Here is a 19,560-nt window from a genome sequence, read left to right on the forward strand (position 1 = left end):
ATGGTTGAAAGAAGACAGAACTTGGAGTCGTAAGTCCAGAGCCTGAGTTATGAGATGAATTCTCCTCTCATCTAGATATAGGTTTGTTTTTAGAAAATGAAGAAGATCACTGCATATTTTGATTGTTAATTTCTGTACTTAATGATTACCAAAGAATGGAATTTTAGCAGGGAGCTATTTTGCAATGACATAAATTATTGATTCAAACTCAAACCTTTATTATAAATTATTGATTCAAAATCAAATCTTTATTAAGTCTCCCTTGCATCAGAAGTTTTTCCCACTCTTCATTTCTTTGAAACCCTTTCCTGTCTACTCTTGGCCAAAGCTTGAAGCCTAATTTAACACTTGGAAATAAAATAATGAAATAGTCATAACACAGCAATTCCAATGCCTACTGAAATGGAAGCTCTAAATAATTTTTCAGATAATTTAGGAAATTAAAAATATTTACATCATAGATGCAAAGACAGAAGTTACTTGTGTAATAAATGGTGAGACAAAAAGTTTCTGGTCAAGTAGATTTGTTTATATATGATCACTAATGTGAGTTCTACCCCTGTGCTAAAACCCAGTGACAGGTTGCATACAGCTTCTAAAGGGATAGTTCAGTGCATTGGGTCAAATTCATGCCATAAAATGGGTATTAGTAGTAGTACTAGAAGACAGAGTGACTGTCTTCTTTGGGACATAGATGAAGACCCCAAGATAGACAATATCAAGGACAAATTATGTAGAATAAGATATTATCTCAGTCCTTGGAACATGTCATCCAGGATAGAACAAGAAGTAGATTTATTATCAAGTACATGAAGCCAGAGACAGTAAGCAATGAGTGGTAGTTGGTTAAAATAGACAGGTTTTAGAAGCAGAGGCACGGATGTAGAAAACAAACTTAGGGTTACCAGGGGATTGTGGCAGGGAGGCTAAATTGGGAGATTGGGACTGAAATATACACACTACTATACATGAAATAGATAACTAGTAAGAACCTGCTCTTCTTATTAGCCCAGGGAACTCCGTTCAGTACTCTGTAATGGGCTATTTGGAAAAGACTCCCAAAAAAAAATAAAAATGGGGCTTCCCCGGTGGCACAGTGGTTGAGAGTCTGCCTGCTGATGCAGGGGACACGGGTTCGTGCCCCGGTCCGCGAAGATCCCACATGCCGCGGAGCGGCTGGGTCCGTGAGCCATGGCCGCTGAGCCTGCGCGTCTGGAGCCTGTGCTCCACAACGGGAAAGGCCACAACAGTGAGAGGCCCGCGTACTGAAAAAAGAAAAAAAAAAAGTGGATATATGTACATGTATAACTGATTCACTTTGCTGTACACCTGAAACTAACACAACACTGTAAATCAACTATACTCCAATAAAAATTTTTTTAAAAAATAGGTTTTAAGAACCATAGTCAGGGAGCAGTGTGGATTCGAAAGACCTGGCAAGAAATATTTCTGCATCCTCAGACAATGCTCCCCAAGCTGGCTATTGCAAGGGTGAGCATTTAAGAGATCTTTGACCTAAGGAGGACATGAGATTAACAATCTATCCCAATGTGCATGAATTATTCTCCTCGGTGCTATCAGAAATCAGATGGCATCCTAGAGCAGGGGTCAGCAGATCTTTTTTGTAAAGGCTCAGATAGTAAATATTTTGGATTTTCTGTACCATACGTCTCCATTGCAACTGCCCATCTGCTGCTGTAGCACAGAAACAGCTATGCACAATACGTTAATGAATGGATGCGGCTGTGTTCAAGCAAAACGTTATGTACAAAACCAGGAGTCAAGCGAGATCTGATCAGTGGGCCAGAGTGTGCGGACGCCAGTTCTGGGTCAGTGTTCACAGCTGAATGAGTCATGAGGCCTTAAGTTCCAGTTCTCGTTGTACTACTTTCTACCTGGGTGAACTTGGGTTCATCCTTTTATATATATGGGCCACTGTATTAGTCAAGCTTCTCCAGAAAAACAGAACCAACAGCATGTGTATACAATGTGCCCATATATACTGATAGATATAGATCTAGATATCGTTATTGATATCTAGATCTATATCCATATCTATATAAAGATAGAGAAAGAGAGAGAGATTTTAAACAATTGGTTCACACAATAGTAGAGGCTTGGTAAATTCAAAATCTGCAGGTTAGGCTGTCTAGAGACTCTCGGAAGAGTTGCAGTTCAATTTCTGTAAGTCTTCTAGCAGAATTCCTTTTTGTGACAGGGAGGTCAGTCTTTATTAAGAGCTTCAACTGATTGGATGAGGCCCATGCATATTATGGAGGATAATCTGCTTTACTCAAAGTCCACCACAAATTTAATTATGAATTTCATCCAAAAACACCATCACAGGGACTACCCTGGTGGCACAGTGGTTAAGAATCCGCCTGCCAATGCAGGGGACACGGGTTTGAGCCCTGGTCTGGGAAGATCTCACATGCCGTGGAGCAACTAAGCCCGTGCACCACAGCTGCTGAGCCCGTGCACCTAGCGCCCATGCTCTGCAACAAGAGAAGCCACCGCAATGAGAAGCCCGCACACCACAACAAAGAGTAGCCCTCGCTTGCTGCAAATAGAGAAAGCCCACGTGCAGCAACGAAGACCCAATGCAGCCAAAAATATAAATAAATAAAACATAAAAATTTTTAAAAACACAAAAACACCATCACAGAAATATCCAGAATAATATTTGACCAAATAACTGGGCATGGTGGCCCAGACAAATTGACATGGAAAATTCACCACCTAAGCCATAGTTTTGTCACCTTTTACTGAGAAATATGACTTATGTGAGCTATTTTGATACCTAGAAGATACCTTCTAGAGGTAACACCCTCAGTATTTTACGTGGTAGGCAGTAGAGGGAATGAGCCCATTTGCCCAGTCATATGACACCTAAAGGATAAAATTCTGTCTTCTCTCTCCAACCCACAAGGATGAATGCCAAAAATACATCACTTATATCTGCTTTAGCTAACATAGGATAGGTCTGGAACAGACCTATGCTCCCAGTAAGTCTCATGAAATGCTGTTTCATTAAGGAGAGAATTTACTTGCTAAGATTAGAAGCAAAAGAGGGTGGTGGATGAAAAACTGCCCAAGGATATAAGCTCATGCAAGGAAGCAGGAGAGAGAATGGGTATCTGAAGATGTGCGCTCTGAGCCAACACTAATTCCACAGCATCAGGTTATAATTCAGGGAGCCCAACCGCTGGGGGGTTTTTCCCCTTCTTCTTTTCCCCCAAAGAGGGACAAGCATACTGACAAAGGAAGAGCATCAGTCACCACAGATAAATTGCTTTTTAGAGGTGATCTCGCAAATGATTTGGCTCAGTGTAGACTATGATTTGGCTCCCCAAACCATAAGCTAGAGCATTTCATTCCAGGTCCCTCTTCAAATATCCATGATAGGTAAAACCCTGGCATCAAGTAGGTCTTGAAATCTCCCCAGGTGATTATAATATGCAACCAGGGCTGAGAATCTGGAGATGTAGAGCAAACTTAAATTGAACTTTAGTTAAACAGTAAAACAAGCTCTGACTCTACTGGCTGGAGCTAGACAAGGGATATGGATTTAGTGGGATGAGAAGATAAAGGACACCAGGGAGTAAATCAAATGCTTTACACCTGTGCTTAGCTAATTGTTACTCAGATAATTCAGACAATCTTACAGCACCTGAACCCTGAAATTCCTTAGTTCTGTTTAAGAAAAAGGAACTCTTCAAGTAACTAAACTCTGAGAATCATGCCAATCATAAAGAAAAAGAAGAAATCTTATTTTTTGAATTAGTTGATTTCATATATACTGTTTCACTTTCATGATATTAACTAGTTATCTTTCTTTCCATTTTATGTTTGAGGAAAGTAAGGCTTTAAAGTCTCAGTAATTTTCTCAAGGTCACTTGTTAAGGGTGTGGTAGGCAGCATAATGGCTCCTAAAAATGCCCTCACCCTAATCCCTAGAACCCAATAATATGTTACCTTACATGGTAAAGAGGACTTTGCAGATATGACTGAAGTTATAGGCCTTGAGATAGAAAGATTATCCTGGATTACCTCATGGAACAAATCTAATTGCATGAGTCCTTAAAAGCAGAAAACCATTCCCAACTGTAGAAAGAGAAAGAGAGAGATGTCCTAATAGAAGCAGAATCAGAGAGATGCAACATTTGGGGTTTTGTAGGTGGAGAAAGGGGACTCTGAGTCAAGGACTAAAAGTGACCACTGGAAGCGGATAAAGTCCAGGGAACAGAAACACCCCTAAGAGCCTCCAGAAAAGAATGTAGCTCTGCCAACACTTTTTTTTCTTTTTTAACCATCTCTTTTGGAGTATAATTGCTTTACAATGGCATGTTAGTTTCTGCTTCATAACAAAGTGAATCAGCTATACAAATACATATATCCCCATATCTCCTTCGTCTTGCATCTCCCTACCACCCTCCCTTCCCTATCCCACACATCTAGGTGGACACAAAGCACAGAGATGATCTCCCTGTGCTTTGTGGCTGCTTCCCACTAGCTAGCTATTTTATATTTGGTAGTGTATATATGTCCATGCCACTCTCTCACTTCATCCCAGATTACCCTTCCCCGTCCCTGTGTCCTCAAGTCCACTCTCTATGGCTGCGTCTTTATTCCTGCCCTGCCCCTAGGTTCTTCATGACCATTTTTTCTTTTTTTTTAAATTCCATATATATGTATTAGCATATGGTATTTGTTTTTCTCTTTCTGACTTACTTCACTCTGTATGACAGTCTCTAGGTCAATCCACCTCACTACAAATAACACAATTTCATTTCTTTTTATGGCTGAGTAATATTCCATTGTATATATGTGCCACATCTTTATCCATTCATCTGTCGATCCTGCAAACACTTTTACTCAATTGAGACCAAAGTCAGACTTGTAAGGTAATAAATTTACGTTGTTTTGAGTCACTAAATTTGGGATAATTTGTATGAAAGCAATAAAAAAAAATACAGAGGTCCTACAAGAGCCAGGCTATATATTTATACTTAAGTATTTCTGAAATGAATTTAACCTTGTGATTGACAGCAGCAGCAGCAGCAGCTTCCAAGGGATCCCACCACACACCTGAGGCAAAAGGAGCCTAATACAAAGCAGTGACAGCAGCAGGTCACTGCCCCACACTTGGGGTAGAGGGGGACTTGATCTACTGTAGCAGCAGCATAGCCTGAATGGGAACCCATCCTCCTGTGGCACTAGTCCCATCAACATTAGTCTAATCTGCTAGCATCTGCTGTGCCAACAGGCCCAACATATACAAACCCTCCAACTCAGTAGCATTAAGTGAGCCAGGCTCAGTGTTTCCTGAAACTCATATCCAGTTGCACTGGAAATCCAAGATATCACCTACTGTTATGAAAACATAAACAATAACAGAAGACTGGGAACTTCAGAAAGAAAAGGGGAACAATGGAATGGGTGAAAACAAATGGGGTAAATATAAGAGACTATCATTAGCCTCATGAGTTTCTTAAATTCTATATGATGGTCAAAGCAAAAATGATGACACCGTCTGATGGGGTTCTCAATGTAGAGAAAGGAAATACTACAGAAAATCATACTTTAAAACTGGGGAATATTAAGAGACCTAAATGGAAGTAAAATTTTGAAACTACACTTGAAGTAATAAAACACTGATTCCAGTAGGCTATGATAAGTTACATATGTATACTGTAATGCCAAAAGCAACCACTAAGAAAACTATACAAACAGTATACACAAATGATTATAAATGAATTAAAGTAAAATGGACTTATTAAAAAATGTTTAAGTAACCCACAAGAAGGCAAAATAAGAGAAACACAGGATTGAGAAACTAAGGTAAAAGACAAAACAAAAAATAACATGGTAGACCAAATCTTTGACATGGCAATAATTACGTTAACGGTAAATGATCTAAATAACAAAGTCAAAGACAGAGATTGGAAGAGTAGATTAAAAAATCGCAAGCATGATCCAACTATATACTGTCTATAAGAAGCTTACTTTAAACATCATGATATAGGTAGTTCAAAGTAAAAGGATGAAAATGATATATCATGTGAACATTAATCAGAAAAAGCAGGAATGGCTATATTAATATCAGATAAAGTAGACTTCAGAGCAAAGGAAATTATTAGGGGCAAAGAGGGTCATTACATAAAGATAACAGGAATAATCCACCTAGATGACCTAGTGATACTAAATGTGTGCGCACCAAACAACAGAACTTCAAAATGCATGAAGGAAACACTGAAAAAGGTAAAAGGAGAAAGTTTTAAATCCACAATTATTATTTGAAACTTCAACACAGCAATTTATACAACTACCAGAGAGAAAAATCAGCAAGGATATGGAAGAACTGAAAACATCATCAATCAACAGGATATAACTGACATTTAAAGAACACACTCAGTAAGAGCAGAATACATATTCAAGTGTCCATGGAACATTCACTCATATACCATATACTGGGCGATAAGAAAACATTAGCAGATTTAAAAGAATTAAAATCATAGAGAGTATGTTCTCTAGCCATAATGGAATCAGACTAGAAATCAATAAGAGAAAGACAACAGGAAAATCTTCAATCACATGAAAACTAAACATCACAATTCCAAATAACTCATGGGTAAAAAAGACAGCATCAAGGAAAAATTTTTAAATGCACAGAATAAAAGAAAATGGAGATATAACAGATCAAAGTTTGCGGAATGAAGTGAAAGCAATGCTGAAAGGGAAGTTTATAGCACTAAATTGGGAAAGAAAATATTTCAAAGCAATAATCTAATTTTCTATATTAAAATAGTAAAAAAGGAAGAGGAAAAAACACTAAACAAGCAGAAAGAAGGAAATAATAAAGATGAAACAGAAATCCATGAAACTGAAAACAGGAAAATAGCGGGGGAAATCAATGAAACAAAAGGCTGGTTCTTTGAAATAAACAATCTAACCAATAAAGATCTAGAAAGACTGATAAAGATAAACAGAGAGATGGCACAAATCACAGATATCAGAAATGCAACCAGGGATACCATGACATATCCTGCAGGTTAATGAGGGACAAGTTACTATGAACAAGTCTACACTAGAAATTCAAAAATGTAGATGAAATGGGCCAATGTTTCTACACCCAAAACTACCAAAACTCAGCCAAGATGAAATAGATAATCTCAATTTTCCTGTAACCATTAGAAACACTGGTTTTTCATTTAAAAACTCCCAAAAGAAATATTCAGGCTTAGATGTTTCACTTTTACCCAAGACTTAAAGAATTAACACCAATTTTACATGATTTGATAAGAAATACAAGTAGAGGGAACAGTTTCTAATTAATTTTATGAAGCCAGTATTACCTTGATACCAAAACTAGACAGGGATAGTATAGAAAGAAGAAACCTACAGACCAATATTTTTTATGAAATTGGCTGAAAAACCCTCAGCCAAATATTAGCAAATTAAATCCAGAAATATATGAAAAGAATAATATACCATGACCAAGTGGGATTTATTCCAGTTATGCAAAGTTGGTTAAATATTTGAAAATTAAACAGTGTAATCCACCATATCCAATAGATTAAGGGGGAAAAGTCATGTGATCCTATCCATTAATGCAGAGAAAGCATCTGACAAAATCCAATCCCATTCATGATTTTAAAAAAAGAAGAAAAAAAACTCCAAGCAAACTAGGAATAGAAAAGGAACATACTGAAACTCATAAAGATGATCTACAAACAACCTATACCGACATGATATTTAACTGTGAAAGACTGGATGCTTTCTCTGTAAGATCAGAAACAAGGCACCGATATCTGCTCTCACCACTTTTATTAAATATATTACTGGAGGTTCTAGTAAGAAAATAAAGCAAAAATAAATAAATACATAAATTTAAAAGTTAAATTTTTAAAAAGTTTATTTAAAAGATAAAAGGACTATTCCTTCTACGTTGCATAGGAAGGAACATGTCCTACTGAATGTTGAATAGTAATATATCCTATTATACTGAATAAGGAAAAGTAAAACTGTCTGTATCTGAAGATGAGATGATAATCTAAATGGAGAAAATACCAAGGAATCCACAAAAAGCTTGAGAAATAATATTAGTTTGTAAATGATTTAGAGTACAAGATCACCACAATTTTATCAAATTATATATTAATAACAAATGTGTAGAAGCTTAAATAAAACTATGTGATGCCACTTACAACTGACCTAAATAAATACTTAAATATAAGCCCAATAAGACATTTATAGGACCTCTGGACTGAAAATTACAAAATGCTGATGAAGAAAAATTTTTAAGTCCCAAACAAATAGGGAGACATACCTTGTTCATGGATTAGAAAACACAACATGATAAAGATGTCAATTCTCCCCAAGTTAAGAGGCTTATTAACACAATTACTCTTAAAATGCCCTCAAGGTTTTTGTGGATCTAGACAAGCTTATTCTAAGATTTATATGGTAAGAAGAGGCTGAAGAATAGCTAAAACAACTTGCAAAGGAAGAAGAAAATGGAGGAATTAATCTACCAATTTCAAGATTTTGCAGTAATGATGGAGTGTAGATACATAGATCAATGGAATGGAATAGAGAACCCAGAAATAGACTGACATAAATACATATAACTTGTTTTTGACAGCAGTGCAAAAGCTATCAAGGAAGAATAGACTTTTCAAAAAATGGTACTGAAACAGTTGGACATCCCTCGACAAAAACAAACAAACAAAAAATGAACCTTAACCTCCACACCTTACACAAAAATTAAATCAAAGTGGATCATAATCTTAAATGTAAAAGCAGGACATTTTTAGAAAAAAAAATAGGAGAAAATGTTTGGCATCTAGAACTAGGGGAATAATTCTTAGACTTGACACCAAAAGTATGATCAATAAAGGCAAAAACTGATAAATTGGATCTCATCAAAATGAGTTAAAAATGCTTCATAGAAGATCCTTTTAAGTGGATGAAAACTCAAATTACACAGTAGGAAAACATATTTGAAAATCCCATATGAGACAAATGACTTGTATCTATAATATACAAAGAACTCTCCAAACAACTTAAAAAAATCCAACTAGAAAATAGGCAGAAGACAGGAACAGACATTTCATGGAAGAGAATATACACATGGCAAAGGAGCACGTGAAAAGATGCTCAGCATCATTAGCCATTAGGGAAATGCAAACTAAGACCATAATGAGATGTCAGAGAATAACTAAAATTAAAGTATAGTGACAACATCAAATGCTGGCGAGTACATAGAAAACTTATATCACATCACTGGTGGGAAAATAAAATGGTTTAGCCACTCTGATCAACAGCTTGACAGTCTCTTTTAATCCTAAAAGTAGATTCACCCTACAACGCAGTAATTGTACTCTTGAGCATTTATCCAAAAGAAACAAAAACTTAATTAAGTTCCCACAGAAACTTACACATAAATGTTCATAGCAGTTTTATTTATAATAGCCAAAAACTGGCAACTACCCAAATGTCTTTCAGTGGATGAATGTTGAAACAAATTGTGATAAAATCTTATGATAGAATACTACCGAGCAACAAAAAGGAACAAATTATTAATATATGCAAAAATTGAAATGAACTTCAAGGGAATGATGCCGAGGGAAAAATTCTGAAAAGCCGATCTCCGAAGATTAAGTAATTCATGATTATGTTTACATATTATTCTTAAAATAACAAAACCGTGGAGATGGAGAACAGATTAGAAGTTGCCAAGGGTTAGAGATGGGGGTAGAAGGTACAGCGGGGGGGGGGAACTCTGTGAGGTTTTTGTGGTTCCAGTGCAAATAATACAGCAATCTTGGTTTTAATCCCTAAAGATTTCTAAAAGCAATTCCTAATAAGAGGTGTCCAGATATTTAGCAATGGCAGATTAGAGGTATAGCTCCCCAACATAACAACTTCAAAAGAGAACATACTAATTCAATGCATATGTTAATTTCAAAAAGGCCAGTCACAATACTTAAATGGTATATATCTTAACGATATTATTCTAAGTATCCAGCTATACCAGATGGACTAGCAAGATTTTCTGTACATTCAACCTTATTTAAGACAGTAAATCTTATAATAAGACAGTTAAAAAAAGAAAAAGAAAAAAAAAAAAACCTCAAGTACAGTTGGATATTCTCATAGGAAGATGAGGTGAAAATATGCAGCAGCGGTTCAAAAGCTTAAGCAGTGGCACCTAAATTTGGTTGTGCATTAGAATCATCTGAAGCACTTTTTAAAAACCCTCACACTGACGGTTGGTCATCGTAGACCAATAAAATCATTTTAAATCTCCTCAGACGATGCCAATGTCTAGCCAGAACTGAGAACCAGCGGACTAAGCAGAAGGGGATGTTTCTACAAAGATCTCTTAACAATAAGTCCTTTCACCCAATCAGATTTACCTCCCCGCAAAGGGCTAAAGAACGCTAGATGTTGTCCATACTTGCTTAGCTTTAATTAGCACTTGTGACTTGCCCAAAACCTAGATCATGTTTTCCCTAAATTTCATGTTATTCCCTACGTTTTTCAAACCCAGGGCTAAGGGGTTTGCCAGGATGAGATTTTAAGTGCTCACACAGGGGAAGTCCCTGGCAAACCAGGACAGCGGTCCCTCTACATTGAAATGTAAAGCATCCTAAATAACCCTGCCACTGCTCCCAGATCCTAGTCTGTGCCAACCAGTGGAGAAAAGGCATTCTCCATTACTACCACGGCAAATGCTGCTGTACTTGCCTTGGCTGGTCCCTATCTTTTCCAGGCACCACTCCCCTTCACCTGCTGGTGGACGCTTTGGCCAGCTGACAATGCAGATATTTTCAAACTTTAAGGTGAATGAAAATCATCTGGAGGGCCTGTTATAACAGAGATCACTGAGCCCCACCAGAGTTACTGATTCCATAGGGCTGGGACAGGGCCCTAAAACTTGAATATCTGACACATTATCAGGGGACGCTGGTAAAACTGGTCAGGTTGTTACCGAATGCAGGTTCATGTGTCTGAAGCACAGTGAGGCCAAACAAACCTAAAGGTTGGAGTCTGGAGCAGAGAAAGATTTATTGCAGGATCGAGCAAGGAGAGGGGGTGGCCCGAGTTCCAAAACACCCTGAAATCTCCAAAGGATTTCAGCAAAGCATTTTTAAAGGCCAGGTGAGGGAGGGACGTCCCAGGGAATGTGATCAGCTCGTGCACAATCCTCTGATTGGTTGATGTGGAGGCCACAGGGCAGGTAACATTATCCATCCTTAGGTGCCAGAAGGTCTGGGGGCTACGTGCTCATGATCATCAAGGAGTTAATTTCTTCCACTGGGCAGTGGTTTTTAGCACCTGAAAACTCAAGAAATATGCCTGAGATACTATTATCTGAGTACTTCAGAGAGGAACTACAGCAGAGGATATGGGGGATGGGTCTGTCCTAGGAAGGCCCCATAGGGTACTGCTTGGTTACAAGGTGACCATACTTTGAGAACCACTGCTCTAGTGGCCTGGAATGTTCAGAAAGTAATGGAAGAATCCCTTCCCAGGTCTAGATTCTAGTATCGCCAGCTATTTTGGTGGGGGGAAGGGTAAGTTTTGTCCTTGTTTGGACTTCTTGTTCATTTATATCAAAGCCTATTTGAGGCAGTGCGCTCGGCAGTCCTGCAGTTCTGTCTTTTGCTTCAACAGTGTTTGGAATGAACAGACCCAGGGACGCTCCTTGCTCCAGCCCCCGACCACCCTCCAACCTTTCTTCCTGTCGCAACCTTTGGAATCAGCCACTCAGCTATCCTCAGCCTCCAGGACAGGCCAACACCGTTTTTTGAGCTTAGCTCCTTATCACTGATCAACCACGAGTTCCCAGGTGCGTAAGAATTATTCCATCGAGGTGGAGGCCGCCGTCCACCACCTGTTCAACATGCATCTGGGGACACTTACCTCTCTCTGAGCTTCTATTTCGACAGCAACAATGGGACTCTGGACAGTGCGGGCCACATTTTTCGCCAACTGGCTGAGGAGAAGTGTGAGGGCGCCCAGCGTCTCTTGAAAATGCAAAACCAGTGCTGTGGCCGCGCCCTCTTCCAGGATGCGCGGAAGCCTTCTCAAGATGAGTGGGGTAAAACCCAGGACGCTGATGGAAGCCGCCATTCTTAGGGAGAAGAGCCTGCACCAGGCACTATCAGATCTGCGCGCCCTGGGTTCCGCCCGCGCAGACTCCCACCTCTGTGACTTCCTGGAGAGCCGCTTCCTGGAGGAGCAGGTGAAACTCATCAAGAAGATGGGCGACCACCTGCCCAACCTCCGCAGGCTGGCTGGTCCGCAGGCTGTGCTGGGCGAGTATCTCTTTGAAAGGCTCACCCTCGAGCACAAACAGGAGTCTCTGAAGTCCAGCGGCCTCTGAGGAGCCCCTCTGGCATCAGAGCTTCTGCCTGAAGCCCTGCTCTGCAGCTACTAGGCAGCTTTGTAACCGCCCTCGAGCCCTCTCCCAAGCCTTGGACCAAATGGAAACAATAACGCTTTTTGCAGAAGGAAAAAAAAAAAGCCTATTTGAAACACAAACAGAATAAAGAGGAAAAAAAGAAATATATATATATATATGTATATATATATATTCATTTTTTTTCCTTTTTTTAAAAATTTATTTTACTGAAGTATAGTTGATATACAATGTTGTGTTAGTTTATGCTGTACAACAAAGTGATTCAGTTATACATATATACAATTTTTCATATTCTTTTCCATTAGGTTAATTACAGGACATTGAATATAGTTCCCTGTACTATACAGTAGGACCTTGTTGTTTATCCATCATATATATAATAGGTTACCTCTGCTAATCCCAAACTCCCAATCCATCACTCCCCCACCTCCCCCTTCCCCTCGGGAACCACAAGTTTGTGTGCTATGTCTGTGAGTCTGTTTCTGTTTCATGGATAAGTTCATTTGTATATTTTAGATTCCACATATAAGTGATATCATATGGTATTTGTCTTTCTCCTTCTCACTTACTTCATTTAGTATAATAGTCTCTAGGTCCAGCCATGTTGCTGCAAATGGCATTATTTCATTCTTTTTTATAGCTGAGTAGTATTCCATTTTATATATATCACATCTTCTTTATCCATTCATCTGTCAGTGGACATTTAGGTTGTTTTCATGTCTTGGCTATTATAAATAGTGCTGCTGTGAACATAGGGGTGCATGTATGTTTTCGAATTATAGTTTTGTCCAGATATATGCCCAGGAGTAAGATTGCTGGATCACATGGTAGCTCTATTTTTAGCTTTTTGAGGAACTGCCATAGTGTTTTCCATAGTGGTTGCACCAATTTACATCCCCACCAACAGTGTAGAAGTCAGTCAGAAAGAGAGAGACAAATACCGTATGCTAACACATATATATAGAATTTAAGAAAAAAAATGTCATGAAGAACCTCGGGGTAAAACAGGAATAAAGACACAGACTTACTAGAGAACGGACTTGAGGATATGGGGAGGGGGAAGGGTAAACTGTGACAAAGCGTGAGAGAGGCATGGACATATATTCATGTTCTTTTAACATATGAATTGCCCCACTTTATCTGTGTGAAATAAGTTTGTTCCCGTTATTGGGCTGCTTCTCAAGCTTTGCTGCTCATTTGAATGACCTAAAGAGCTTTTAAGAAAAACATTGGTGTCTGGGTCCCAGCCCCAGAGATTTTGATTCAGTAGGTCTAGGGAGGAGCCTGGGCACAGGGAGGTCAGAGTTCCCCAGGTGATTCTAATGTGCAGCAACTTTGGGAACCATCTCTTGGCTTCAATCCAGCTAGTGAGCAGATATTAAATCTAAGACACATGGGCTAGTGCGTGAGCTCTAGGAAGATTCGTGCCAGGGAAAATGATCGATAGTTGTGTTACTTCTCTGAAATGGATTGAAATTTCCAATTAGCATGAACAGGGGAGGGTGAATGGGTGAATGCAATAAGGTGTATCGTTTACGTATTGCCCTATGTGTGTATGGCTAGAAGCTTTTGCAACTGAGGTCTGCCCTACTTTTCATGCTAATGGTAATGCTTGTCCTCCTAATGCAGCTGTAAACTTTATAAGCCCATAGGTAGACAGCATCACAAAATATTTACCCCTCCCCATTGGCCCACTCTCAAGCTTCTCTCCCCTTCCCCAATACACAAATGTACATCAATGCTCTTGAGACCACTATCAACATATTGACCTTCAATTCTTCTACTTTGCAGCTTCCCTCTTATCAGGAGATGTCAGCATTTAGTGCAAGGACAAATGCTTGCCTCTTGGTGAGTAATGTAGAAAATGCCTCCAAGAGACAAATAGCCCTTAGGGAGGGGGAAAAAGTCTTTCAAAAAGGTTGATGCCCAGAGGAGGCATTTTCAGTCATCTCAGCTTAGAGGTCAAATATCCAAAATTAAAAAGGTTAAAAAAAAGAAAAAGAAGAAAGCAAGGAAGAAAAGAAGGAAACAATTTTCTTATCTCATAGTAATAAGGCAGTTTTCCTTAAAAAAAAAGACAAGCCTTAAATTCTCTTTCCTGATCAAAATGTGCTTTTCCGTCTTTAGACTCTTCCTCTTATATCCTGTATTATTCATGACGTTTAATTCTTGAAATAGCACATGGCTGAAAACAGAAGCTAACCTCTTGTCCACTATGAATTAATTCTTCTTTTCCTAGGACCTGTCTACAATGTACAATTTGGGGTTTGCCAATATAATTATTTTCTCTGAAATAAGTTACAGCATTTTGCCTTTTCAATATATAGTTATACAATATATTGTTAACACAACATAGTTAATATAGTCAATATAGTAAATACGATTATAACACACGTGATATGATGCCACTTTGGTGATTTTCTTCATCCATGTAATTCTGAAATTTGACAGTATAGTTTTCATATTCTAATGAGCTGAGTATTACCTTTGCAAGGATAGAAAAATAAAATAAATTCATAATATTCTTGTGTGGTTTGCCCCTGGGGTGGATTACCATAATGGGGGGATATTTGAGCCTTTCCCCAAGTCATTAAAAAACCTCCAGCGAGCAGCCCCTTGTCCTCTCCAGGGAGTGGGGGAAAGGATCTTTAATCATAATAATCCTGGGGGGAGAAATCTCAGAAATAAGACATCTGCTTCTGTGCCTTGTTGTTTTGCAGAATAGCAATGATTGCTTTAGCAGCTTCTATTGCCATGTGTGTACAATAAGTAAATGAACATAAAATTGAATGAACGCATAAAAGAAGGATAAACCCACCCAGCTTAACAAATCCACTCTCTCACCTGCTGTGCCCTGAAACATGAAAGAAAGAATCATGGGATCATAAGGATTAATAAAATAACAGTCTCTGTTAACAATATTGACAGGAGGTATAAGGATAATTTGTCTGATGTGGGACCAACAGCTTAACTGCTTAATCCTTTTTCTTTTTAAGGGCAACTCATTCATTTATTGTTTAAAGATTGCAAGACAACTTCTGAATTTCTGTAGCACAATTTAAATGTTTTACTTTTTTGATAAATCAGAGTATAATAGAAAAAACAATTAGTTTCCAGTAATATCTATATCTCTATTCAGAATTAAGTCTTCCACAGACATATAACCTGGAAACAAAAGCCTGTTACAATATGCAAAGCTTCAACAGAGCTGCTACTTTTCGGGCCAGGGAAAGGTTCATCCCTATAGGAGGAGGATGTGCTATGTAAAATGGCTGCAAGGTCACAGCCTTGAGGGCGCTGGAAGTCTATTATCCTATCCCACATTAAGTAGTTTGGTGAACTTCAAACGTCCATTCATCTGCAACCAAGCTGGCAAACTTTAACTGATATCTCAAGCAGGTAAAAAATAAATTAAAAGAAATCCTTACACTGATGTTCCTTCATTTACACTGTTCAATAGTTCATTAACATGTAATTCTGGCTAAGAATTACATTTGAGATTCCTTGCTCAGATTTTGGTTAACAGTACAAATCTTTCAGAAATTCAAGTTCTTATTAATCAATAATTTGTCAGCTAGGCTACATTCAGGCATCAGCTGCAACTACAGAATAGGTGCACTGCCTCAGCGCTTTGGAAAGACATAATCTAGAACACTACTAGCAGACAAAATATCTGTTGCTAGACAGCACAGGTGCAGTACAGCAAGACAAAAACATATATTCATGTGTGCCGCAGACCAGCCGGAGAAAGAGGATTTCACCGCCCAGGGTCAGAAGGGAAGGGGTAAGGAACTGAAGTGGCACCGACGAATGGGTGAAGGACCAAGACAACTGATGGTTGCAAGGCAAATTTTATTGCGCTACAGTTGCAGATTATATAGACTAGAAAAAGGAAGGTTGCCAGATGGTGGATTACATTATCTACAGACTGTCTCGGCTCAAGGTTAACTTCCCTGGGAGGAAACCCATAAACCCAGAAGCATCAAAAATAACCTGCATGTGCAGGGGGAAGACAGCTTTGCTTGTCTCATTTTACATTCTTTCTGATCTCTGGGCCCTGGTGATTTATCTCCCATGGAATGGAACAAGGAGGGGAACAAGTAGGGACAGTCCCTTCGAGCAGCGGCTGCATGCCTGGCATGTCCTTACCTGCTCTCAAGGCTGACTGCTTCCCACAGGTCCCCCTTTTTTATTTTTTAACTTTTGCTGCAAAATAATTCCATGAAGTTTAGTGCCGAGAGTAGTATACTGTTGCATGAGGATACGAAACAGACATGAGAAGATTAATATCAATAATAGGCAAATTATGGCCAGGGTAATAAATCCTGACAACCTTCCGGTAATCCAAGACTGAGGATTTAACCACTTTAAATGATCCAGTAAAGTCTGAATTACATCTTCTGGCGAAACATCATCAAGATGTGTATTTTGTATATCCTGAATTTCAGCATTTAATTTCTTAAGATCAAGACTAATATTATTATCTGACCAAACACTCAGCAGATGCATTTTTACTTTTTCCCATTCCCAAATACAGTCACTGTACTTTTAAGGAGTAACACACATCCATGTATACTTTGCATGACAAGCTAGACGCATCCTCAATTTTAATGCTGCCATCTGATCTCCAATCCCCAAAATTGCGTTTTTAAATTCATCTAACTTGTTATTAATCTGTAAATATATGTGACTTTGTAAAGATAAAGCAAGACTGCTATGTTGAGATAACTGATTAGCAAAGTGAGCATGATGAATACTCTGTGAAAGAGCAAGACCGGCAGTAGCCACGGTAGCAGACAGAGCAGCCAAGGCAAGTAAACTTACTATTAGCCACCCAAGAAAATGTCTCCTTCTCTGCAAGGCTTTAGAGAGTTCCACCCATGCCTGTACTCCAGTATCTTCATACCAAGGTTCTCTCAGATGTACAGGCACCATAACATACATGGGTTGCTTTAGTATAAGCACAGATTGCGTTCCTGCAGAAGGGAACATACAACTGCTAAAAATACAATTAACACAGCTAATATTATATCCTCCTTTGGAAGAATTACCAATGTTAATAGAATCACACAAACGTGTATATGGAGGAGCAACACAAGTTATAACAGGTGTATTGGAATAAGTTAGAGCTAGTTTCCATATATCCCAGTTCTTTTGAAATGTGATAAACCTATCTATGATGGGAAAAGAAGAGATAAGAATTGACACCTTGGTATAATCTATAGTACACCATATTTGGTTATTATTCCAAGATGCATTGCAATGTTCAAAATTGGATCCAGGAAAGTTAACGGTCATAAGGGGAGGAAATTGATTTTTTGATTTTCTGTTAAGCATAGTAACCTTATGTTCAGCTATAAGTATCCCTTGTCCTCCAAGTAAACGCTTCATACAGAAATAATTTCCTGAATCTTCACCTGTAACCTTGGCTATAGTAATAGCGGAATCCCTAAGTGGTGAGGCGTATGAGATTTGACCTCTAATATTAATAGCTTGCCCATTTTATACCAAATGATGGTATCCTTAAGATCCTCTCGTCGGCTGGTAGCGTGGCATGTAAGAGTAATGTTGGTTCCTGTAAAACGAAGGATGCCTGGAGAGCCTGACAAACTAATTGATTGATCCGTTCCCTCATAAACATCTGTATGCTCATAACTAATAGCCTTTACATGTCCAGTTTCCAGATTCAGTGGGCTAAGACAGACAGGATGTGTACTAAGCCAGTTAGTATAATTTACAGACATATTGATTTGTTTTATATTCCCAATAAGAGGCCCATAAACAGTTATCATTGTAAAATACAGGAAACTCTGCTTCAGACCAAGATATAGGTTGTAATAGTGGAGGATCAGGTACATAGGCCCAGTAAGTTGCTGCATTAACAGAGGGAACACATGAAATGGTTGCCAACATAACCAAAAAAAAAGTTACAGGTGTAACAGGATTATTCTGTTGTTTCACTGACTCTTGAGCTCATGAAACCAGTTGTTTAATTTGTCCCCAAGTTGGAACATCACTCCTTTGAGTCGTCCTGGCAAGTGGTCTCCTCTTCTTCTTTTTCTGAATCAACACTGTCAAATTTTCGGGAGAGATGCAGAGCTTCTTCATCTTCTGAACTAGGTGAGCTGTGGCGAGCCATCTATTTGCTTGACTAAGCGCTCAGGAAGCCAGCAAGGTCCAGGCGCTGATCTGGGAAAGATACACATGTGACCACGTCCCCAAATCAACACAGGATCAGGACCACGCCAAGTGCTGGTTAACGGATCTTTCCAGAGGACCTCCGGAGACTGAGAGACCAATCTTGGCTCAGCCACCAACCTTCCCCCTGCAGAGCAGCCAAATTTGTCAACAGTGAGAACATTTAAAATAAACAGAGCATCATTTATAAGGTTATGTGGCGTTGTTCTATACAATTCCCCCCTTTTTATTTTTTCAATAGTTAGCTTTAAAGATCTATTTGCACGTTCTATAATACCTTGTCCTTGAGGGTTATATGGAATGCCTGTAATATGGGTAATTTTGTAATGAATTACAAAATGTTGCAAAAGCAGCGGGCCCATTATCTGTTTTAATAATTTTGGGAAGGTTCATGAAAGCAAAACAGTGTAATAAATGAGTGATAACATGTTTAGTAGCTTCTCCGGTCTGTGCTGTAGCACAGAGGAAACCAGAATAAGTATCGATAGTGACATGAACAAACTGTAATTTCCCAAAAGACGGGATATGAGTAACATCCATTTGCCATAAATGTCTAGGTAATAATCCACGAGGATTAACAACATAATGTGGAACAGGAAGGTGAGGTAAGCATTGTGGGCATTGCTTCACAATTTGTGGGGCGGCTTCACCAGTAAGGGAAAATTGTGTGTGTAATGTAGCCGCTGACTGACGGTGTAAAGCGTGCAACTGCTGTGCTGCTTGTGAAGCAGTTTGATCATAACTTACCATAATATGAGGGTGTCCAGGACATGGACCATGAGTATCAAGAGTATGGAGATAATGAATGCAGAATATTAGCCATTCTTGACAGCATGACGAACGGAAAGGAGGAGTACGGTAAATTGGGACATGTCCTGTTTTAGGGAAAAGAGATTGAGGAGGAGGAGTAACTTCAACTCTATTCTTGG

At 38.8% G+C, this 19,560-nt stretch overlaps 1 pseudogene across 1 annotated transcript; it reads left to right on the forward strand.

Moving 5' to 3' along the window:
* Positions 1 to 12,490, forward strand: LOC309835248 (ferritin light chain-like; annotated as a pseudogene). The gene is made up of 2 exons: positions 1 to 29; positions 11,851 to 12,490. The product of its transcript is annotated as a ferritin light chain-like (transcript).
* Positions 12,491 to 19,560: the final 7,070 nt, after the last annotated feature.

This window comes from Grampus griseus (assembly GCF_964374135.1).
Source record: "Grampus griseus genome assembly, chromosome: 17".
Classification (NCBI taxonomy): Eukaryota; Metazoa; Chordata; class Mammalia; order Artiodactyla; family Delphinidae; genus Grampus; species Grampus griseus.